Consider the following 17,217-nt stretch of genomic DNA (forward strand, 5'->3'; position numbering starts at 1 on the left):
AGAAAATGTCCCCAAGACTGCCCCTCTGACCTATGTCCCATGAGAGTTATCATAAAGTAGCATATGAATCATAAATAATGAAAACCACATTATAAATTGTGCAAGTCTTATTTTACTGAGATGAGATTTATACCTAAAAAATAATGGCAACAAAGCCCCCCTCTACCCTTTAAGGCTTCTGAATTCTTAGCAATAAGCGAGGAAAAGAAATGGCCTGAAGAAATTGTTGAGGAAAGTCCTTGACCAGACACAGTTCAGAGCATTCCTGATGCTTCTCTCTCGTGAAGGCAGAGCAGGCTCCTAGGAAAGGCACAGACTCTTTCTTCATCTTCCATGAGTGTTCTTCTACTTTTCATGTTTGTATTTAAAGGAAAGGGGGTAGAAGGGAAGAAAATTCCCACGGGAATGGGGAGACTAGACCACAGTTCTGAGCTATTCTGCCGGTTTGAGGTATAGCTTCAATTCTTCTCATGAATATGGAGCTATTACTGATGTTAAACAGGCAGCTACAATATTTTTCTACCTATCAATTTTGTGGGATCCCTTTTTTTAGAAAGAGAAGACAAGTTCTCGCTTCTCTCTACCCCTGTTTGGTTACAGTGTAAGAAAAATAAATAAATAAAATCTTCATGGCTTACAATGACCTCCACGAGCATGCTACCTTCACCCTGGGCCAGTGAGTCTATTTGCAAAGCTGATTTAAGATGAAAAGTGAAATGGAGTGAACAAGCCAGCCCCCTCTGCCCTGATGAATATTTTCTGTGTGAAGTTTGAACAGCCTTGAAATTCTTCACAAATTCAAGAGGCAAGGCATTCAGCTTCTCAATGGCCTGGATCAGGTTTCCATAGTAGCTCGGTTAGACAACAGACCCTTTTCCAAGAGTTATGCAGATCTTGTCAATTATAATGCTGGTGCAAAAACAAGAAAGGCAACAACGGGGTCTTGTTCGTTTTAAGCTGAGTCATGAAAACCGTGTACTAAAACTGCCCTTGGAGAAAGACCTGATTGGTAAAACAACAACCACTAAACTTGGACGGAATTTTTGAAAGGAAATGTTACCCTCTGAATTCTGAAAGGCATTCAAAGCAATGAGAGATTTAAGAAAAATAATGTGACACCATACTTCTCAACCTCATAAAACATTTGTAAAACGAACTCATTATCATAATTTATAGCAGGAACTAGTCTCTTAAATACCAATGGACAGTCTGTCTGACATCATGGTCCCATTGGTGTGATTCATTTTTTTGAAAAGGCAGTCTTGCCACGCCATTAAAAAGTAAAACAATTAATTACTTTTATGATAGTTGGTAGTCTTCTGCCCTCTAGTTTTTCTTTTCATGGGGAAACACTATCACTCATGCAGTCTTGCCTGATATTTCTGCCAAAGTGTGTCAGAATGTTCTCTGCACATTAACCCAGACCATCCCAAACCTGGAAAATGAGGCCACTCTGGGCATTGCAAATTTAATTCTGTTCCTGTCTGGTACTGCTTACAGCTTCTGCCTTCTACTCCAGGATCTCTTTATAGCAAAGCCATTGTTCAAACTGACCTGCACTGCCATTACACCAAATGCCACCATTTATTCCAACAAAAAGGAAAGCATTAGTTAAGGACACAGCTGCTCTCTCAAAAGGGACAGTGAGAAGGTTGTGGTGATGCAGAGTAAAAGATTAGGAAATTGTTCCTCTGAGACTCTTCTTATCTCCATCTACCTCTAAGGGAGAGTCCGATGCCAGCTAAGGCACAGTGAGGCTGGCTTTCCTCTCTTCACCTCCTCCTTTCTCTCAATCTTCCTTATAATTACAGAAAAAGTGGGAAATCACTTCTCTTTAGAGTTCCTATTGCTTACTAAAATTATTATGGCAACAATTGCTAGCTGGAGTTTTATTCTCTGATGTTTTACTACAATGAAGAAATCAAGTCCTGTTATGAAAGGCTCCCATAATGATATTCTGAGATGAAGCAAGAATCAAGACCTCCAATGCTCTTTTGCAGATGGGGGAAGAGAGGCAAGATGCTGGAAAGCCACAGAGGAATTAGTCAAGCTAGAATTAAAACCCTGTGTGTTAACTCCCATTTACAGTGACTCTACATCTCAGGGGCACAAAATGAATGCAGGAAGACAGCCAAGGTGAAATGGAAATAAAAATAATCCTGTGGAGTTTTATCAGCATTTTTGTAAGCTTTGACTGTAGCTCTTCACTTGAAGTATAAAAATGTGTTAACATTTCACCACTATGACAAAATACCAAAGAAAATCAACTGAAAAGAAGAAAGATGAATTTTGACTCGCAATTTCAGAGGTTTCTATCCATGGTCACTTGGCCCCATTGCCTAGGGACTGCGGCTAGGCAGAACACCATGGTGGACAGGTATGACAGCAAAACTGCTCACCTCATGGCAGCCAGAAAGCAGAAAGAGAGAGACAGAGAGAGAAAGGGAGAGAGCCAGAGGAAAAAAGGGGCAAAGGACAAAATATGCCCTTCAAAGGGACACCTCCCCTGTGACCTACTTCCTCCAACTAAGCCCCATCTCCTAAAGTTTCTACCACCTCCCAATAGCCCATTCAGCTGTGGATCCATCAGTGGATTAATACAACAATGAGGTTAGAGCCCTCGTGATTCAGTCACCTCTGAACACTGCTGCACTGGAGACCAAGCCTTCAACACATCATAATTCTGCTTTATTTTCTTTGTGTTTCTTTCAGAACCTCATACATGGATTATTGAGAATATATGTTGAACTGATTCTGTCCTTTTTTGGTACACACTAAGTACAAAATGTAGATACTTTTTAGCTACACATTAATGAATTAATTGTGCTACATTTCCAGTTATGATATTTTAAAATATTCACTAAAGAAAATCACAAATAACCAAATGTTTCTTTTTGTTTTGTGTAACAGGATCTTACTTTGTAGCCCAGGCTGGCCTCAAACTTGTGATCTTCCTGCCTCTCGCTCACGTGTGCTGGGATTACAGATGTGTACCACCAGGCCCAGTTCCCCATAGTTTTCTTTACAAAAGTTTGGTTTTCTTGTTGGCAAGCCTCTCATATGAGCATTTGTTCTTTACTATATTTCAAAATAATTTTCAGTTGATATGCTTAAAGACATCGGCTTCCCATAAAGAAAGAATGATTTATATCTAATTTACCTGGCACGGAAATAAACTGTAATGATGAACAAAATAAACAAGACAATGCTTGTAGAGAAACAAACAATAGGCCATAGGACTATAATTGATGGGAGAAGGGAAGTATGAGGTGGGCCCATGTTGCCCTGGCTTTCTGCCTGGGGCACATCCCCACCGTGGCATTGGGAGATGGAGCCAAAGCAGAGCGAGGCAGAGATTACAGTTCAGGCTGCAAAAGTGTTGGAATTTGTGATTGCAGAGACTAGAAAAGCTCCTGTGCAGAGGGGAAGTCCTAAAAGTCTACTGAGGATTCACCATGGGTCTTTGGCAAGGGCCTATCTGCACTACTCAGAGCGTCTCCATGAAGCTTAGTAGAAATTGATTGCTGCAGGGCTGTGAGGTGAATGATAAAACCAGAGGTTGTGTGGTCCTGGGAGTTATTGAAATTGTGGTCTAAGGTTCATCCTTCCCAACCCCCAAGTATGACTCAGGAATAAGTTCCCTGCTTGAGAAAGAACCTTAGAGTAAGGACCACATCATATAGTAAAGGCATATTAAGGCCTTAATTCAAAACCAAAATAAATCTGCACTAACAAAGCACAAAACTGAGCCTGATAGATTCAGAAAGGACTTAACTGCTCACAACAAAACTCAGCACTCTTTAAACTCAACACTCAGCTCATAATCTAGAGTTCCTATACATGTTCAGCCCATATTAAAATTTTACTTGCCATGCAAAGAAACAGAAAATTAAGACCCAAACTAGAAAAAAGAAATAGCACACAAGATGATCCAGATATTGGAATTGTTAGGCTATGAAGTTTAAATAGCAACTACAAATGCATTCAAGGACATAAGCAGAAGATGGTCAAAATGAGTAACAGATGTGGAATCTCAACAGAGAAATGGAAAATAGGGAAAAAGAACTAAATGGAAATTCTAACAATTTACTGGATGGGTTAACAGAAGATTAGAGACTTCAGGTTGTATGATAAGTAAACTTGAAGAAAGATAAATAGAAACAATCTCATCTGAAGGTAAGAGATAGGTTTTTTTTCAAAAATGAACAAATCTCAGATCTATGGGTCAATCATGTAGCCTAATATACATGTACTTGGAGTTCTACAGGGAATAAGGAGAAAAAATATTTAAGAAAATAACAGCCAAAATTTCCCCAAATTTGGAGACCACCATCAAATTACAGATTTAAGAAACTTAGTAAAGTGAGTAGGATGAATTAAAAAAGAACTGCATCTTGGAATATCAAAGTCAAAACCTGAAAACCAAAGATAAAGAGACAATAATAAAAGCAGGAAAAATGATACATTACTGTTATGTTTATGTCCCCTCCAAAATTTCTGTGTTGAAATCTAATCCCCTATGTGGTGGTATTTATAGGTGGGGCCTTTGGTGGGTAACCGGGTCAGGAAAGAGGAACCCTGATGAATGAAATCAGTGCCCTTATAAGAGAAAGGCAGAGAGCTAGCTTACTTTCTTTCCACCATGAGATGATACACCAGGAAGTAAGCCCTCACCAGATAATACATATGTCAGAATTTTTTGATCTTGGTCCTCCCAGCCTCCAAAACTGTGAGAAATAAATGTTTGTTGCTTAAACCACGAGCTTATAATAATTTGTTATAGCAGCCCAAACTGACTAAGATATATATGAGCAAAATTATACATATCACTGCTAACTTGTCACCAGTAGGCAATTGAGTGACATCTTTAAAGTATTGAAGGAATAAACACTATCAACTCAGAAATTTATGACAAGCAAAATTATTCATCATAAATAAGGGTGAGATTAACTTTATACATGAAAATTCTAAGAATTGAATACCAAAAGATTTGCATTAAAAAGTTTCAGGCTAGAGAGAGCAACACTATATGGAGATTCAAATATGAGGGAAGAATGAGGAGCACCAGAATTATAATACATGAGTAAATTTAAAATGCCATCTTTTAACTTCTTCTCTTAATTTATTTGAAAGGCTAAAGAATGTTTAAAGTAAAAATTCTATAATTTCCTCATTGGGTTTATGTCATAGGTAAATACAGAACTATACCATAGGTAGGTACAAGAATAGCATGAAGGATAAGGAATGAAAAATGGAATTTTATTGTGGTAAAATTCCTGTATTTTATCTGAAGTAGTACAATTATACTCCAAAGAGATTGTGATAAATTAAGCATTCATATTGCAATTCCTATACTAACTATTAAGTCAAATGACAACAAGAAGAACACACATATACAGCTAAAAAGTCAAAGGAAGAATTAAAATGTAATACTAAAAATTATTCCATTACATAAAAGAAGTCAGGAAAGGAGAAACAGAGGAACAATAACAGATGCAGCAACTGGGAAAAAATAAGATGGTTGACTTAAAACCAATAATGACATGTGAATGGACTAAATATTCCAATGAAAGGGGAGAGATGAGAAAGGGAGACAAAAATGAGATCAACTTAAGCTATAGGGAAGAGATTGGCTGAAAGTAAAAGGATGGAGAAAGACATATCACATAAACAGAAAGCTTAAGAAAAGTACTGTGTTATATTAATATCAGACAAAGTAGGAAGATTTTTTTTTTAAAAAAGAACATTTCTTCTTGAGAAAAGTATTGATTTTATCAGGAAGACATAAACATTCTATTTGTACTCACCTAATCATAGAACTTCAAAACACATGAAGCCACAAGAGGCAAAACTAAAGGGAGAAACAGATAATCATAGTTGGAGATTTCAATACTCTTCTCAGTAATTGATAGAACTGTTAGAGTAATCAGGAAAGGTAAAGGAAAATAAGAACAAAACCCCCCACTAACTTGACCAATGCCATCGATAAAACAGTAAAACAACTGAAAATATTCTCTATAGCAGCACTTGGAATGTTTACCAGCAAAGACAATATTTATGGACCATAAAATAAATATCAATAAGTTCAAGTGATTGAAATTCTACAAAGCATATTCTGTAGCCACAATGGAATTAAATTAGAAACTTATAAAAGAATGCTATCTATAAAATGTCCAAATACTTTGAAATGAAGTAACATAATTTTATATAATCCATAGGCCAAAGAAGTCACAAAGAAAATTAGAAAACATTCCAAACTAAATAATAATGACATACAATACAACGAAATTTGTGTGGTGTAGCTAAAGCAGTACTCAGAAGGAAATTAATAGCCTTGAATTTAGCTTATACTGGAAAATAAGAATTATTTAAATTTAAGGATCTCACTTTTCACTGTATAAGGCTAGACAACGGGGAGCAAATCAAATCTAAAGTAAGTTGAAGCAAAGTAATAAGAAAGATTAAAAAAAAATCAATGATCAAGAGAACAAAGTAACAGTGGAGGAAAAAGATCAAGAAAAAAAGTGAGAAAATACAAACAACCCACATTAAGAATGAAAGAGAGGATGACATTACAGGTCCTACTGACATCAAAACATAGTAAGGCAGTATTCTGAAATTTTCACACTAGTAAGTTGGGCAATTTAGAAGTCTTGCAAAAAATTCCTTGACCAACTCAAATTTCCAAAACAAAAATGAAAAAAACAATCTGAGAAGCTTTATGCCTATCAAAGGAATTTAACTTGTAATTAAAGCCTTCCCAAAGAGGAAACTTCAGGCCCAGACAATTTTTCACAGTGAATTTTCTTAAACATTTAAGGAAGAAATACTACTACCATCAAGAACTTGAAAGACGCAACTGATCCCCCACTTGATCTGCCTTATTGGCCTATGCAGAAATCAGATGAACACTTCATTACTATAAATCTAACCAGATGGTAATGCTACTTGCAGCAGCTGTTCCAGATGTGGTTTCATTGCTTCAGCATATTAGCCCAGCCTCTGGTACCTGGTATGCAGCCACGGCACGGGCAAGTGCCTTTTCCTCTATCCCTGTTAATAAGGACCACCAGAAGCAGCTTGCTTTCAGCTGGCAAGGCCAGCAATACACCTTCCCTGTCCTACCTCAGGAGGATGGCAACTGTCCAGTCCTATATCATAATTTAGCACACGGATACCTTGATTACCTTTCCCTTACAGAAGATAGCGTACTGGTTCATTACATTGGTGATGCTGGTTGCACCTAGTGAGCACAAGTAGCAACTACTCTCCACTTATTGGTAAGGTATTTGCCTGTCAGAGGGTGGGAAATAAGTCTGGCAGAATTTCAAGCACCTCAGTGAAATGTTCAATGTGTGGGCACATTGAAATACCCTTCTAAGGTGAAGGTGAGTTGTTGCATCTGGCCACTTCTACAGTCCCAACAGAGGCATAGCACCTAGTGGGCCCCCTTGGATTATACAAGCATCATATGTCTCGTTTTGTTGTGTCACTTTGGCCCAATTACCACTGACTTGAAAAGCTGTTAGTTTTGAGTGGGGCTACAACAAGAGAAAGCTCTGTAATAGGTCCAGGCTGCTATGCAAGCTGCTTTGCACGGAGGCCCTAGGATCAGCAGATGTGATGATGTGTGAGGTGTCATGGCTGATAGAAAGCCTTTGATGAGTGACAGCAAGATCTGGGGGTGTTGGCATCCTCTGTGAATAACTGCTGTCTTTTTCAAAATCCACTTTTGGCTTGCTACTGGACTTTAGCGAAGACTGAATGCTTAACTGTGGCCATCCAGTTCCTGTACCACCTAAGCGTCTCATCATGAACTAGGTGTGGTCTCATTCACCAACCCATAAAGCTGGGCATGCTTCCATCACCATGTGCAAATGGTGCATAGAAGATGGGGCTGGAGCATGTCTGGAGGCACAACCCAATAGGAACCTAGACTCATACTTTGGACTCATACTTCTTTTTTCAAGCAAAATGAACACTAGGAGGTGTTCCCTTCAGCATTGTCCTTCTTGGATGTCCTGGGGAGGAGCTATTGTGCTGCAGCTATCTTGGAAATAACACGATAGAAAATTGCTGTTGGGGAAGTCTAGGAACGAGATACAGGGATGGTCTTCTCTGAATATGCAAAAAAAAAATTATGTGAAGTTGTTTGTGTGCTTTGTGAATGCTTACTAAAGAACAATCCAACAGAGGAAATTTTAACAGTCAAGTGGACAGGATGACCCTTGTCAGTGGTGCATGTTACTCTTTTTTCCAGCCACTCCTGCCATTTTCCAAAGAGCTCATGCAAAAAGTGACCATGGTAGCAGGCAAGGATCATAAACATGGACTTCTAGTTACCAAGACCAATCTGGACACAGTTACTGCTGAGCACCCAATCTGCCAGCAGCAGAGACTGACACCAGACCCCTAATATGGCACCATTCCCTGGGAGGATCAGACAGCTACCCGATGGCTAGTTGATTACTTGGACCACTTCCACCGCAGAAGGAGCTGTGCTTTGTTCTTGCTGGAATAATTGCCCACTCTGGATATGGGTTTACTTTTCTTGTGCACAGTGCTTCTGCCAAAAAACTACCATCCACAGGCTTACCAAATGTCTTACCATCCTGATATTCCACACAGCATGACTTCTGATAAGGAACTGATCCACAGCAACTGAGGTATGGTAATTCACTGGTCTTACTATGTTCTCTGTCATCCTAATGCATGACAGAATGGTGGGTGACCTTATGAAAATTCAGTCACAGCACAAGCGAGGTGATGATACCTTGTAGGACTGTGGTATTGTCCTCCAGGAGGCTGGATATTCTTTCAGTTGGCATGTGGTATATGGTACTCCTTCTTCCTCAGTCACGATTTATAGGTCAAGGGTGAGTGGGGGGAAGTGGAAGTACACCATTCAATATTACCTCTAGAGATCTGCTTTTGCTTCCTATCTTGTGACCTTATACTCTGCTGGTCTAGAGATCCTGGTTCCAAAGGCAAGAATGCTCCTACCAGGAGATCCAACAATGATTCCATTGAACAAGGAATCTTTTTCACTGGACTGGTCTGTTTGGGTTCCTCATTCTTCTGAGTTAATATGCAAAGAACAGAATTACTGTGTACTACTGCTATGAAACAAATGTTTGTGTCCCTCTAAAGTTCATATGTTAAACCCTGATCCCTAATGTTGATGGTATTTTGAGGTGAGGCATTTTTTTGGTTCTGTAATGTTTATTTCATTTCTCTCTCTCTCTCTCTCTCTCTCTCTCAGCAATACTGGGGTTTGAACTCAGGGCTTCACGTTTGCTAGGCAGGTACTCTACTGCTTGTACCATGGTCCCTTCCCTGAGGTGAGACCTTTAAATGGTAATAGGTTCACTAGGGCAGAGACCTTATGGAATTAATGCCCTTATAAGAAAAGATATGAGAATTGACCTCATTCTTCACCAAATGAGGAAACAAGAAAGCATCCATTTGCAGATCAGGAAAAGACCCTCAACAGGAGGGTATTCTGTTTTATCATCCTGAGCTCCTACCATTCTCTGAGATTGAAATGAATAGAAAACCACAACAACCCAATTCAAGCAGTACTGCTAATAGCCCCATCCCTTTAGGAATGAAAGTTTAGGTCACCCACCAGGCAAAGACCACAAACAGATGACATTCTAGTTTCAGGCAAAGGGATAAAAAGGCAGTGGGTAAAAGGAGCTATAAATGCCAGCTCTGGCTCTGGGATAAGTTGTAGAACCAAGAACTGAAGTTTTTATGAGTAGCTCTTTCTTATTTGGTTATAAATATGTTTATATGTATATTTCTCTCTATATATCAAATATTTTTGTTTTCTTCCCTCTCTTATTCCCATCATCTAACATAAGATGTGTTAATATAGAACCAAAGAGAAGAGCAAATAGCACTCAAGGCCTTTGCATCCTCTTCTGGAGAGAAAGTCTGTGCATTTTGGTTAGACACAGGATGGGTGTATCATGTTAGACAGAAGAATGGCTTTGTTATTGGGTTTATTTGGAGATTAAGTATGTTTTAAGGAGATGGGTGTGGGTGCCAGTTGACAAGCAGCAGACTGGGCTGCTCTGTTTTATGTGTCAACTCTATTTGACCAATCACTCATCCAGGTGTTGCTCTGAAGGTATTTTGTAGTCAAGAGTAACATCTACAACTAGCTGACTTTAAGTAAAAAAGAGATTATCCTCAATATCCTTGGTGGGCCTGACCCACTCAGTCAAAAGACTTCAAGAGCAATACTAAGGTTTCTTTGAGAAGGAAAAAAGTCTGCCTAGAACTAAAGCTCCAGCTTCTGCTCAAGAGTTTCTAGCCTGGGCTTCCTGATGATCTGCCTGCTCCCACAACTGTATAAGCAATTCCTTCATTCCTACCTATCTATTCATCTACACACACATTAATATATCCTAGGGTTATTTTTCTGGTGTAACTCTGAGGAATACTCTCTCAACTCCTCATAAGATCATAAAACCCTGAAACTAATACTTGACAAACACAGAGGGAAATAAAATCACAAACCAACATCCCTCATGAAAATAAACACAAAAATTCATAATAAAATTTCAGCAACTTAAAAATAGCTATATAAGAATAATACATCATAGCCAAGTAGAAGCATTTGACAAATTCTACATTCATATGTGGTAAAAATTCTCAGTAAATGAGAACTGGAAGGGAATTTTCCTGAGTGTGACAAGAAGCACTCATAAAAACATCATATTTAATACTGAAATACTGACTGCTTCCTTCCTAAGGAAGGGAACAGGAAAGGATGTCTGCCCTTATTGAACATAGAGGTTGTATCCAGTGCAATAAAGCAAGAAAAGAAATAAATAGTATAAATATTTGAAATAAAATTAAAATAGTCTTTATTTACATATGGAATGATTGCTTACGTTGAATTGTGATTCTACCCTTAAACAGCTTTGTGATCTTGGACTAAATTTGTAGTATAACAACCTTTATTGTCCTCAACTATAAAATAATGGTATGAATATGGGAATGAAATGATACACGTATGTGCTTAGCACTGGGTCAATTTCATGACATGCTAGTGTTAATGATAGTGGTAGTGGTAACTTAAACAATTCAAGGCTTTATCCAAAGTTTTAACCTCTCTATGCCTCAATTTCCTCAACTGTTAAAAAGTGAGAAAAATGTTGCTTACTTCATAGGATTTTATGAAGAGGATAAGCAAATACATGTGAAGTGCTTAGAATATTTCCTGGCAGAAAACAAGTGCCAATAAGTGTTATCTACTCTTATTATTACTTAATTATACATTCCATACTTAGGATAATATCACAGTTTTTAATTGTTCTCTGAGGAACCACCCTAATAAAAAGGTCTTGGGGGATTCAATCTTCTTGGTGAGAAGATTTAAAGACAATTAATCAGATTCAGTAAGTATTTACTGGATACTTACTCTATACCAGTCATGGCTAGGCATATTTATATATTTTAATCTCCTTTAATACTTAACTCAACTTTTGGGTTGGTTCTACCTTCAGGCTTATTTTACAGTAAACTGATACACAGAAAGGTTAAATAATACACCCAAAATCTCATGAGTTAAAATGTCACGTCTATCCCCAAGTCCAAGCATTTCCACTGCTTCGTAGTCATATAGAACATGAATAGCTCCCAACTAACTTCACCAGATTGTGTTTATTCTTTGTGTACAGATAAAATTAGTTAGTCATGAGCATTTATTCTAACTGTCCAAATTAACATGGCAAGTGTGTGTCAAATGAATCTAAACTTGCTGAGGGCAGAGAAAGAGGGAGGGAGAAGGTTTCTCTTCACTCCAGCTGATTTGGGTCAACGCCAGCTTTCTCTATGCTATGAGAAAGAGAAATCAAGGTCTATAGTGAATGAAGTCTCACCAAACTCCATGTCCAATTCTTACCAGGAAAAAACAAAAGAAAAGAAGAGAAACAAGTAGCAGCAGCTAAAAATGTAACCTGTATTGGAGCTCCCATAAAATCACCCTGCCTTACTTACTGCTGTATGTTGATCTAGAAGGAATATTTCATTAACCACACTCTTGCTGTAGATTTTATCTAGTTACCATAGAAACTTTGGAGGAAAAGCTTGTTTTTAACCCTTGGACTAGGTTGCTACCCAGCTTCATAGCTCTATTTAAAGACCCCCCTTGTTATTTTAAACTCTTCTCCTTCTGCTCATCTGTTTTCCTCTCCCATTAGACAGCTGAACCAAACCTATTCATGACCTTCAAACAGCCACTTACTGTGATTTTCAAGGCACTATTCCTGAGGGTGGATGGCTGCAGCCTATCTGTGAGATAGGCTGTGGTTACAACAGACATTTTTTTTAAGCTGAAGTTTCACTTCATCAAAAATAAAAATGAACTGTCTTGTTTCTATTGCCTCTGCTGAACAAGCTTCCCACCCAGGGCACCACAAGCCCCCACCCAGCTCCCCAGACAGTTTTCTAATTGGAAGTCTGGTTTCTGGATGCCTGGAGTCTTTCTTCCCAGAGTTTCAAAATACACCACTAGGGCTATGTTTGCCTGTACAGCTTTCCTTTCCCGGGGGACACACATAGACATCTCAGAGCAGTCTATAGACAGTGGGCCCCAGGATATGGACTCCTGCCTGTCTCCCTACTAGGTGACATCTTTCCAACACTGTTCCTTTGTTCTCCTGCCTGGGGAGCTCATTTGGCCTATATGGAAATTGTCATCTGGTTGCAATGGACTTTGTTCTACAGGACATAGGTGGGTGTTGGACAACTGGGTTGTATTTAGTGAGGTCAGTCAGGGTCTGACCTTGCTCTGGTTTGGGGGGGAGGTTGAGGTCCAGATGCTGGACATTTCCGGAAGCTACAAAGTGGAACCTGCAGAGGAGGAGGATTGCCTCCAAGCTCTTAATTTTGCTCATAGACGCAGGTATGGCCAGGTACTGTGGCTGAGAACAATTTCACATGAATAACAGGCTGCCCATGCACAGGCAAATCAGGAAATAGAGGTATGGCCTCTTTGTATGCAGGTCACCAGCACCACTCCAGCAGGCTTAACCCCTCAGGATGACGACAAAAATGAACCTACCAAGGAGCTTGAGGCTGCCAAAGTGAGCAGCACTTGCTTTAGAGCAACGCTCCCCCACCACCCGCCCAATCTCTGCATTATTGGGCTCCAGAGAAAAGCCTGATGACTCCCACAAGCATGAGAGGAACAGGACTCATTCTAGCTGGTTCTGTTCCTGTGATTACTAACGACAGACATAGATATGCCAGCTCATTGGTAAGACACACCCTGGATTAAAATAAAGGCTTTTGGGTGGCAAAAGAAGCAGTGTCTCCCAGCTGGGAAGTCCAAAGGTGACTACTGTGGCCAAGTGGGTATCTACTCGTGGCTCTAGGCTGACAGAAGTCCAGGAAAGCCAGAGATGTGAGCAGGGAGGAGTTCAATGCATTCCTCGGTTGTCTGGAGCTACAAACTCCTTGTTTGTTTTGCTCTTAAATGCCAATCTTGCTTCAGACAAAATCAGTACACAGTAGGTGCTGAACAAGTGTGTTTGTTAAATGTGAACTAGGTCCTTTTTTTGTTTTTTTTCTTTTTCAGTGCACTTGGGTTTGAACTCAGGGCCTTGTTCATGGTAGGCGAGCACTCTACCACTTGAGCTACAGCGCTAGCTCTTTTTGCCTTAATCATTTTTCAGACAGGGTGCTTTTTGTCAATGGTGGTCTCAGACCACTATCATCCTTTCTACACCTGCTGCTTAGCTGGGACAACAGGTGTGAATTACCACGCCCTGATTGTCCCTTGAGACAGAATCTCACTAACGTTTTTGGCTGGACTGGCCTCAAACATCAATCCTCCTGATTTCTGCCTCCTGAGCAGCTGGGATTACAGGTGTGAGCCATCAAACCCAGCTTGAACTAGATTTTTGTTTTTGCTATAGATTTCTTTTTTAAAAAAATAACACTTCATGTACCATAAACGTCACCCTTTTACAGTGGCTGACTTTTAGTGGTTTTTCATATATTTGCAGAGTTGGGCAGCAATTACAACTATCTAATTTTAAAAGTTTTACCACCCCCTTCATCACTCACCATTCTCCCCAACCTGTAGGCCCTGTCAACCACTAACCTGCTTTCTATTTCTGACCACAGGCTTCTGACTACTGCATTTAGTAGGTTTATATATCTCTGTTTAACAACAAAGCAAAATTTCCACCAGTGTCATGCTTCTCAAAACATTCCTATGTTTTACTGGTTGCAGCTAATCTAGTCTCATCCTTTCTATCACTTAGAAGAACAGATGGCTTAAGCTTTCTCCAGGCCAAGGCTATGTCTCCGTATTGCCAACTGTGTTGATGAGCACTGAAATTCAGCCCAGAATCACAATGAAAGCAAATGTGAAATACCTGGACACGGCCGAAGTCATTCCAACCTTTCCCCATGCTCTAGCACCATTTAGCAACTGCATGGGTGACCATTAGTGTCAGTGTACCTGTTCCAAGATTTCTAGTACCTATTCCAAGATTTTCCACAGAACTTAGTGGCAAAAAGGGTACCTTTCCTCCAAAAATTATTGTATTGCAAAGGGCAGTTATGAGAAAATGTAAATGTGTAATTTATTAGGATTTAATTCTTTTATTTGAGAAACTAAAAGGAAATTCAAATGATTTAACAGACACAAGCTAAATTTATAAATTAACATTTTATTATATGTTAACTTATCACATAAACCTCATTTAAGTCATTACATTCTTTAATACTGTGAGACTATACTGTATTATGTTTAATTGATTTCTTACTCTTGAAAATTTAGTCTCTCCCACCCCCTTCTGCCAAAAATGTATTAAGATACATAATACTCTAGAAGTTCATCAATTTATACTTCTATAAACTTTTCCACTCACGTACCAGTTTCTTCCAATACTTCACTGATCACTGGCCACCATTAAAACAAACCTGATAAGTTAAACATCTGATTTAATTTGGGTTTCTCATAGGATGAGTGAGGTGAAAGATTTCTTCTTTTCCCCCTTTTTTGGCCATTAGTATTCTTTTTTTAAAAAACATTTTTATTAGTATATGATAGTATACAGGAGGGTTCATTGTGACTTTTCCATAAATACATACATTATACCTCCATTATTCTCCCTCCTGCCCTAGTCCCCTTCTTAAAATGACTTTGACAGGTTTCAATGTTCCACACTCATACATGTATAGGACATACCTCAGCCATAGTCTCCCTCCTCCACCCTTTTCATTTACCCTCCCCCTATTATTAGTGCCCTCCCTTTAGCATGACCTGTTTAACATGTCCTTCTAAATACTTACTTTTAAATATGCTATTCTTTCAGGGGAAAAGTGGTACTGCACATCCAAGGGAGAAAATATGTGAGTCGAATAAAGACTTTTAAAAACTTCAAAACATTTGATATAAGATCAAGAAATCAAACTCCTAACATATGTGCAGAGATGGCAAACTCCCAGCTTGCACGTTGGCCCATGGAGGCTATAAATCAAGTCAGGCTACTCTTTCCCACCAAACCCAGGCTTATTCCTGGTCAATACCATTGCATGTGCTGTTACTGGGTGGCTGGTGTTGATGCACACAATGGGAACCATTAGTTTTCAAGGAGTTAGAATGTAGGAAGGACAGAGCCATCAAACAGTGTGAGGTCATTTAAGATGTGAAGGTCCCTAGGAAAAGCCCCCTGGACTGGCTGAGAGCCACAGAGAAGCTTCAACCTTACTCAAGGAATAGCTTTGGGGCTGAATCTGAGGCCTAGTCAGCAAAAAGTCTCATTTTCCAAGAGACCCAAGGAACTTAGACTACCACAGCTTAGGAATCAGGTGACCTGGCAAAGCCAGTGATGCCAAAACCTGAGTGTGGAGGAGCAGTCAGTTAACTGGAAGAGAAGTGAAACAACATCGACTCACCAGCTCGGTGAATAATTGGGCCTGCCTAGGAAACCTGCCTCAGCTATGAGCTGCCTGTGCTCCAATGTGCCATGCAGAAGACACAGGTGTATACAATTTGATAGTGCGATCTGCATCTGCCTGGTGACGGAATGGCAGGTGGGCAGGGCAGGAGGACTTGCTTCAGAAGTGAAAGGGTCCTCTCTGAGCTCCAGGAAAACTGGTTTACAGGAGACAGACTCTTCTCCTGCCTTCCCAGGAGGGGTCAATAGAAAATAACAGTCATGCACTACATAGAGACATTTCAGTCAACAGCAGGCAGATTACACAATGGTGGTCCCATAAGATTGTATCACCTAGGGACATTGTAGCTATCTTAGTTTCATGAGCACACTCTATGATGGTCACACAATGATGAAAATCTAATGACATCCTTCTCAGAACATATCCCTATTGTTAAACAACATATGACTGTACCTCAAGTATCACCTTTTATTTGGACTCCTGTGTGAACCTGAAATGCTTGCACCTGTCTTCACAGCATAGCACTGAAGGACATGGGCTTTCAGTTTCTGTTTAGGTGAACAGGCATCATGATCAGTTCTCTGAACAGTGACAGCAGGGATCAGAACATGGGATCTCTGACCAGCGTGTCTTGCCTTGGCTGACACAGAAAAGCCAGTGAATCCTCGAAGCATGGTGCTCAACAGTGACCCCAAGGAGAAGGAGAACAGCCCTGAGGAGAAGTGGGTAAGAACTACTGTGTGCCTAATTTGAATTTATTATGGTATATTTTTCTCTGAGAAGCTAGAAGTAGTTTCTTGCCTTAAAATGAAGGGACTTAACTTTTTTGATGTCAGTAATATCCTTCTTAGATGCATATTTGACCTTGCATCAGAAGAGCTGGGGGACCAGGAGTGATGGTGCATGCCTGTAATCTCAGCACTTGAGAGGCAGAGGCAGGAGGATTGTGAGTTCAAGGGCAGCCTGGCTTACATAGTAAGACCCTGTCTCAAAAATAAAAACATCTAAAAAAGGAAAACAAAAACATGATGAAACATGACCCCACCCTTTCTCAGAAGCAGTGCAGTACAGGAGTTAAAAAGCCTAGGACTGAAGTTAGGAAGACCTCAATTCCAGCTTCAGTACTTACTAGCTGTGGACCCTGGGGTTATTGCTTTCACTCTCTGAGCAACTGTAAACCTGGGATATGACTACTTACTTTCTAAGAGTTGTCCTGAGGATTAACCATGTATGTAAATAGCTTGATAAATAAAACATAACCATCAATACTAAATCCATCCATGGTCA

At 39.6% G+C, this 17,217-nt stretch overlaps 1 long non-coding RNA gene across 3 annotated transcripts in view; it reads left to right on the forward strand.

Moving 5' to 3' along the window:
* The window catches only part of LOC141421597 (uncharacterized), a 93,980-nt gene extending 77,330 nt beyond the window's left edge, over nt 1-16,650 (forward strand). For all 3 annotated transcript variants that reach the window (XR_012446198.1, XR_012446199.1, XR_012446196.1), the window contains one exon: nt 16,476-16,650. This is a non-coding gene — a long non-coding RNA (uncharacterized lncRNA). The remainder of the gene's footprint in view (nt 1-16,475) is intronic.
* The last annotated feature ends 567 nt before the right edge of the window (nt 16,651-17,217 follow it).

The sequence above is a fragment of the Castor canadensis genome, chromosome 3, assembly GCF_047511655.1.
Source record: "Castor canadensis chromosome 3, mCasCan1.hap1v2, whole genome shotgun sequence".
NCBI classification, from domain to species: Eukaryota; Metazoa; Chordata; class Mammalia; order Rodentia; family Castoridae; genus Castor; species Castor canadensis.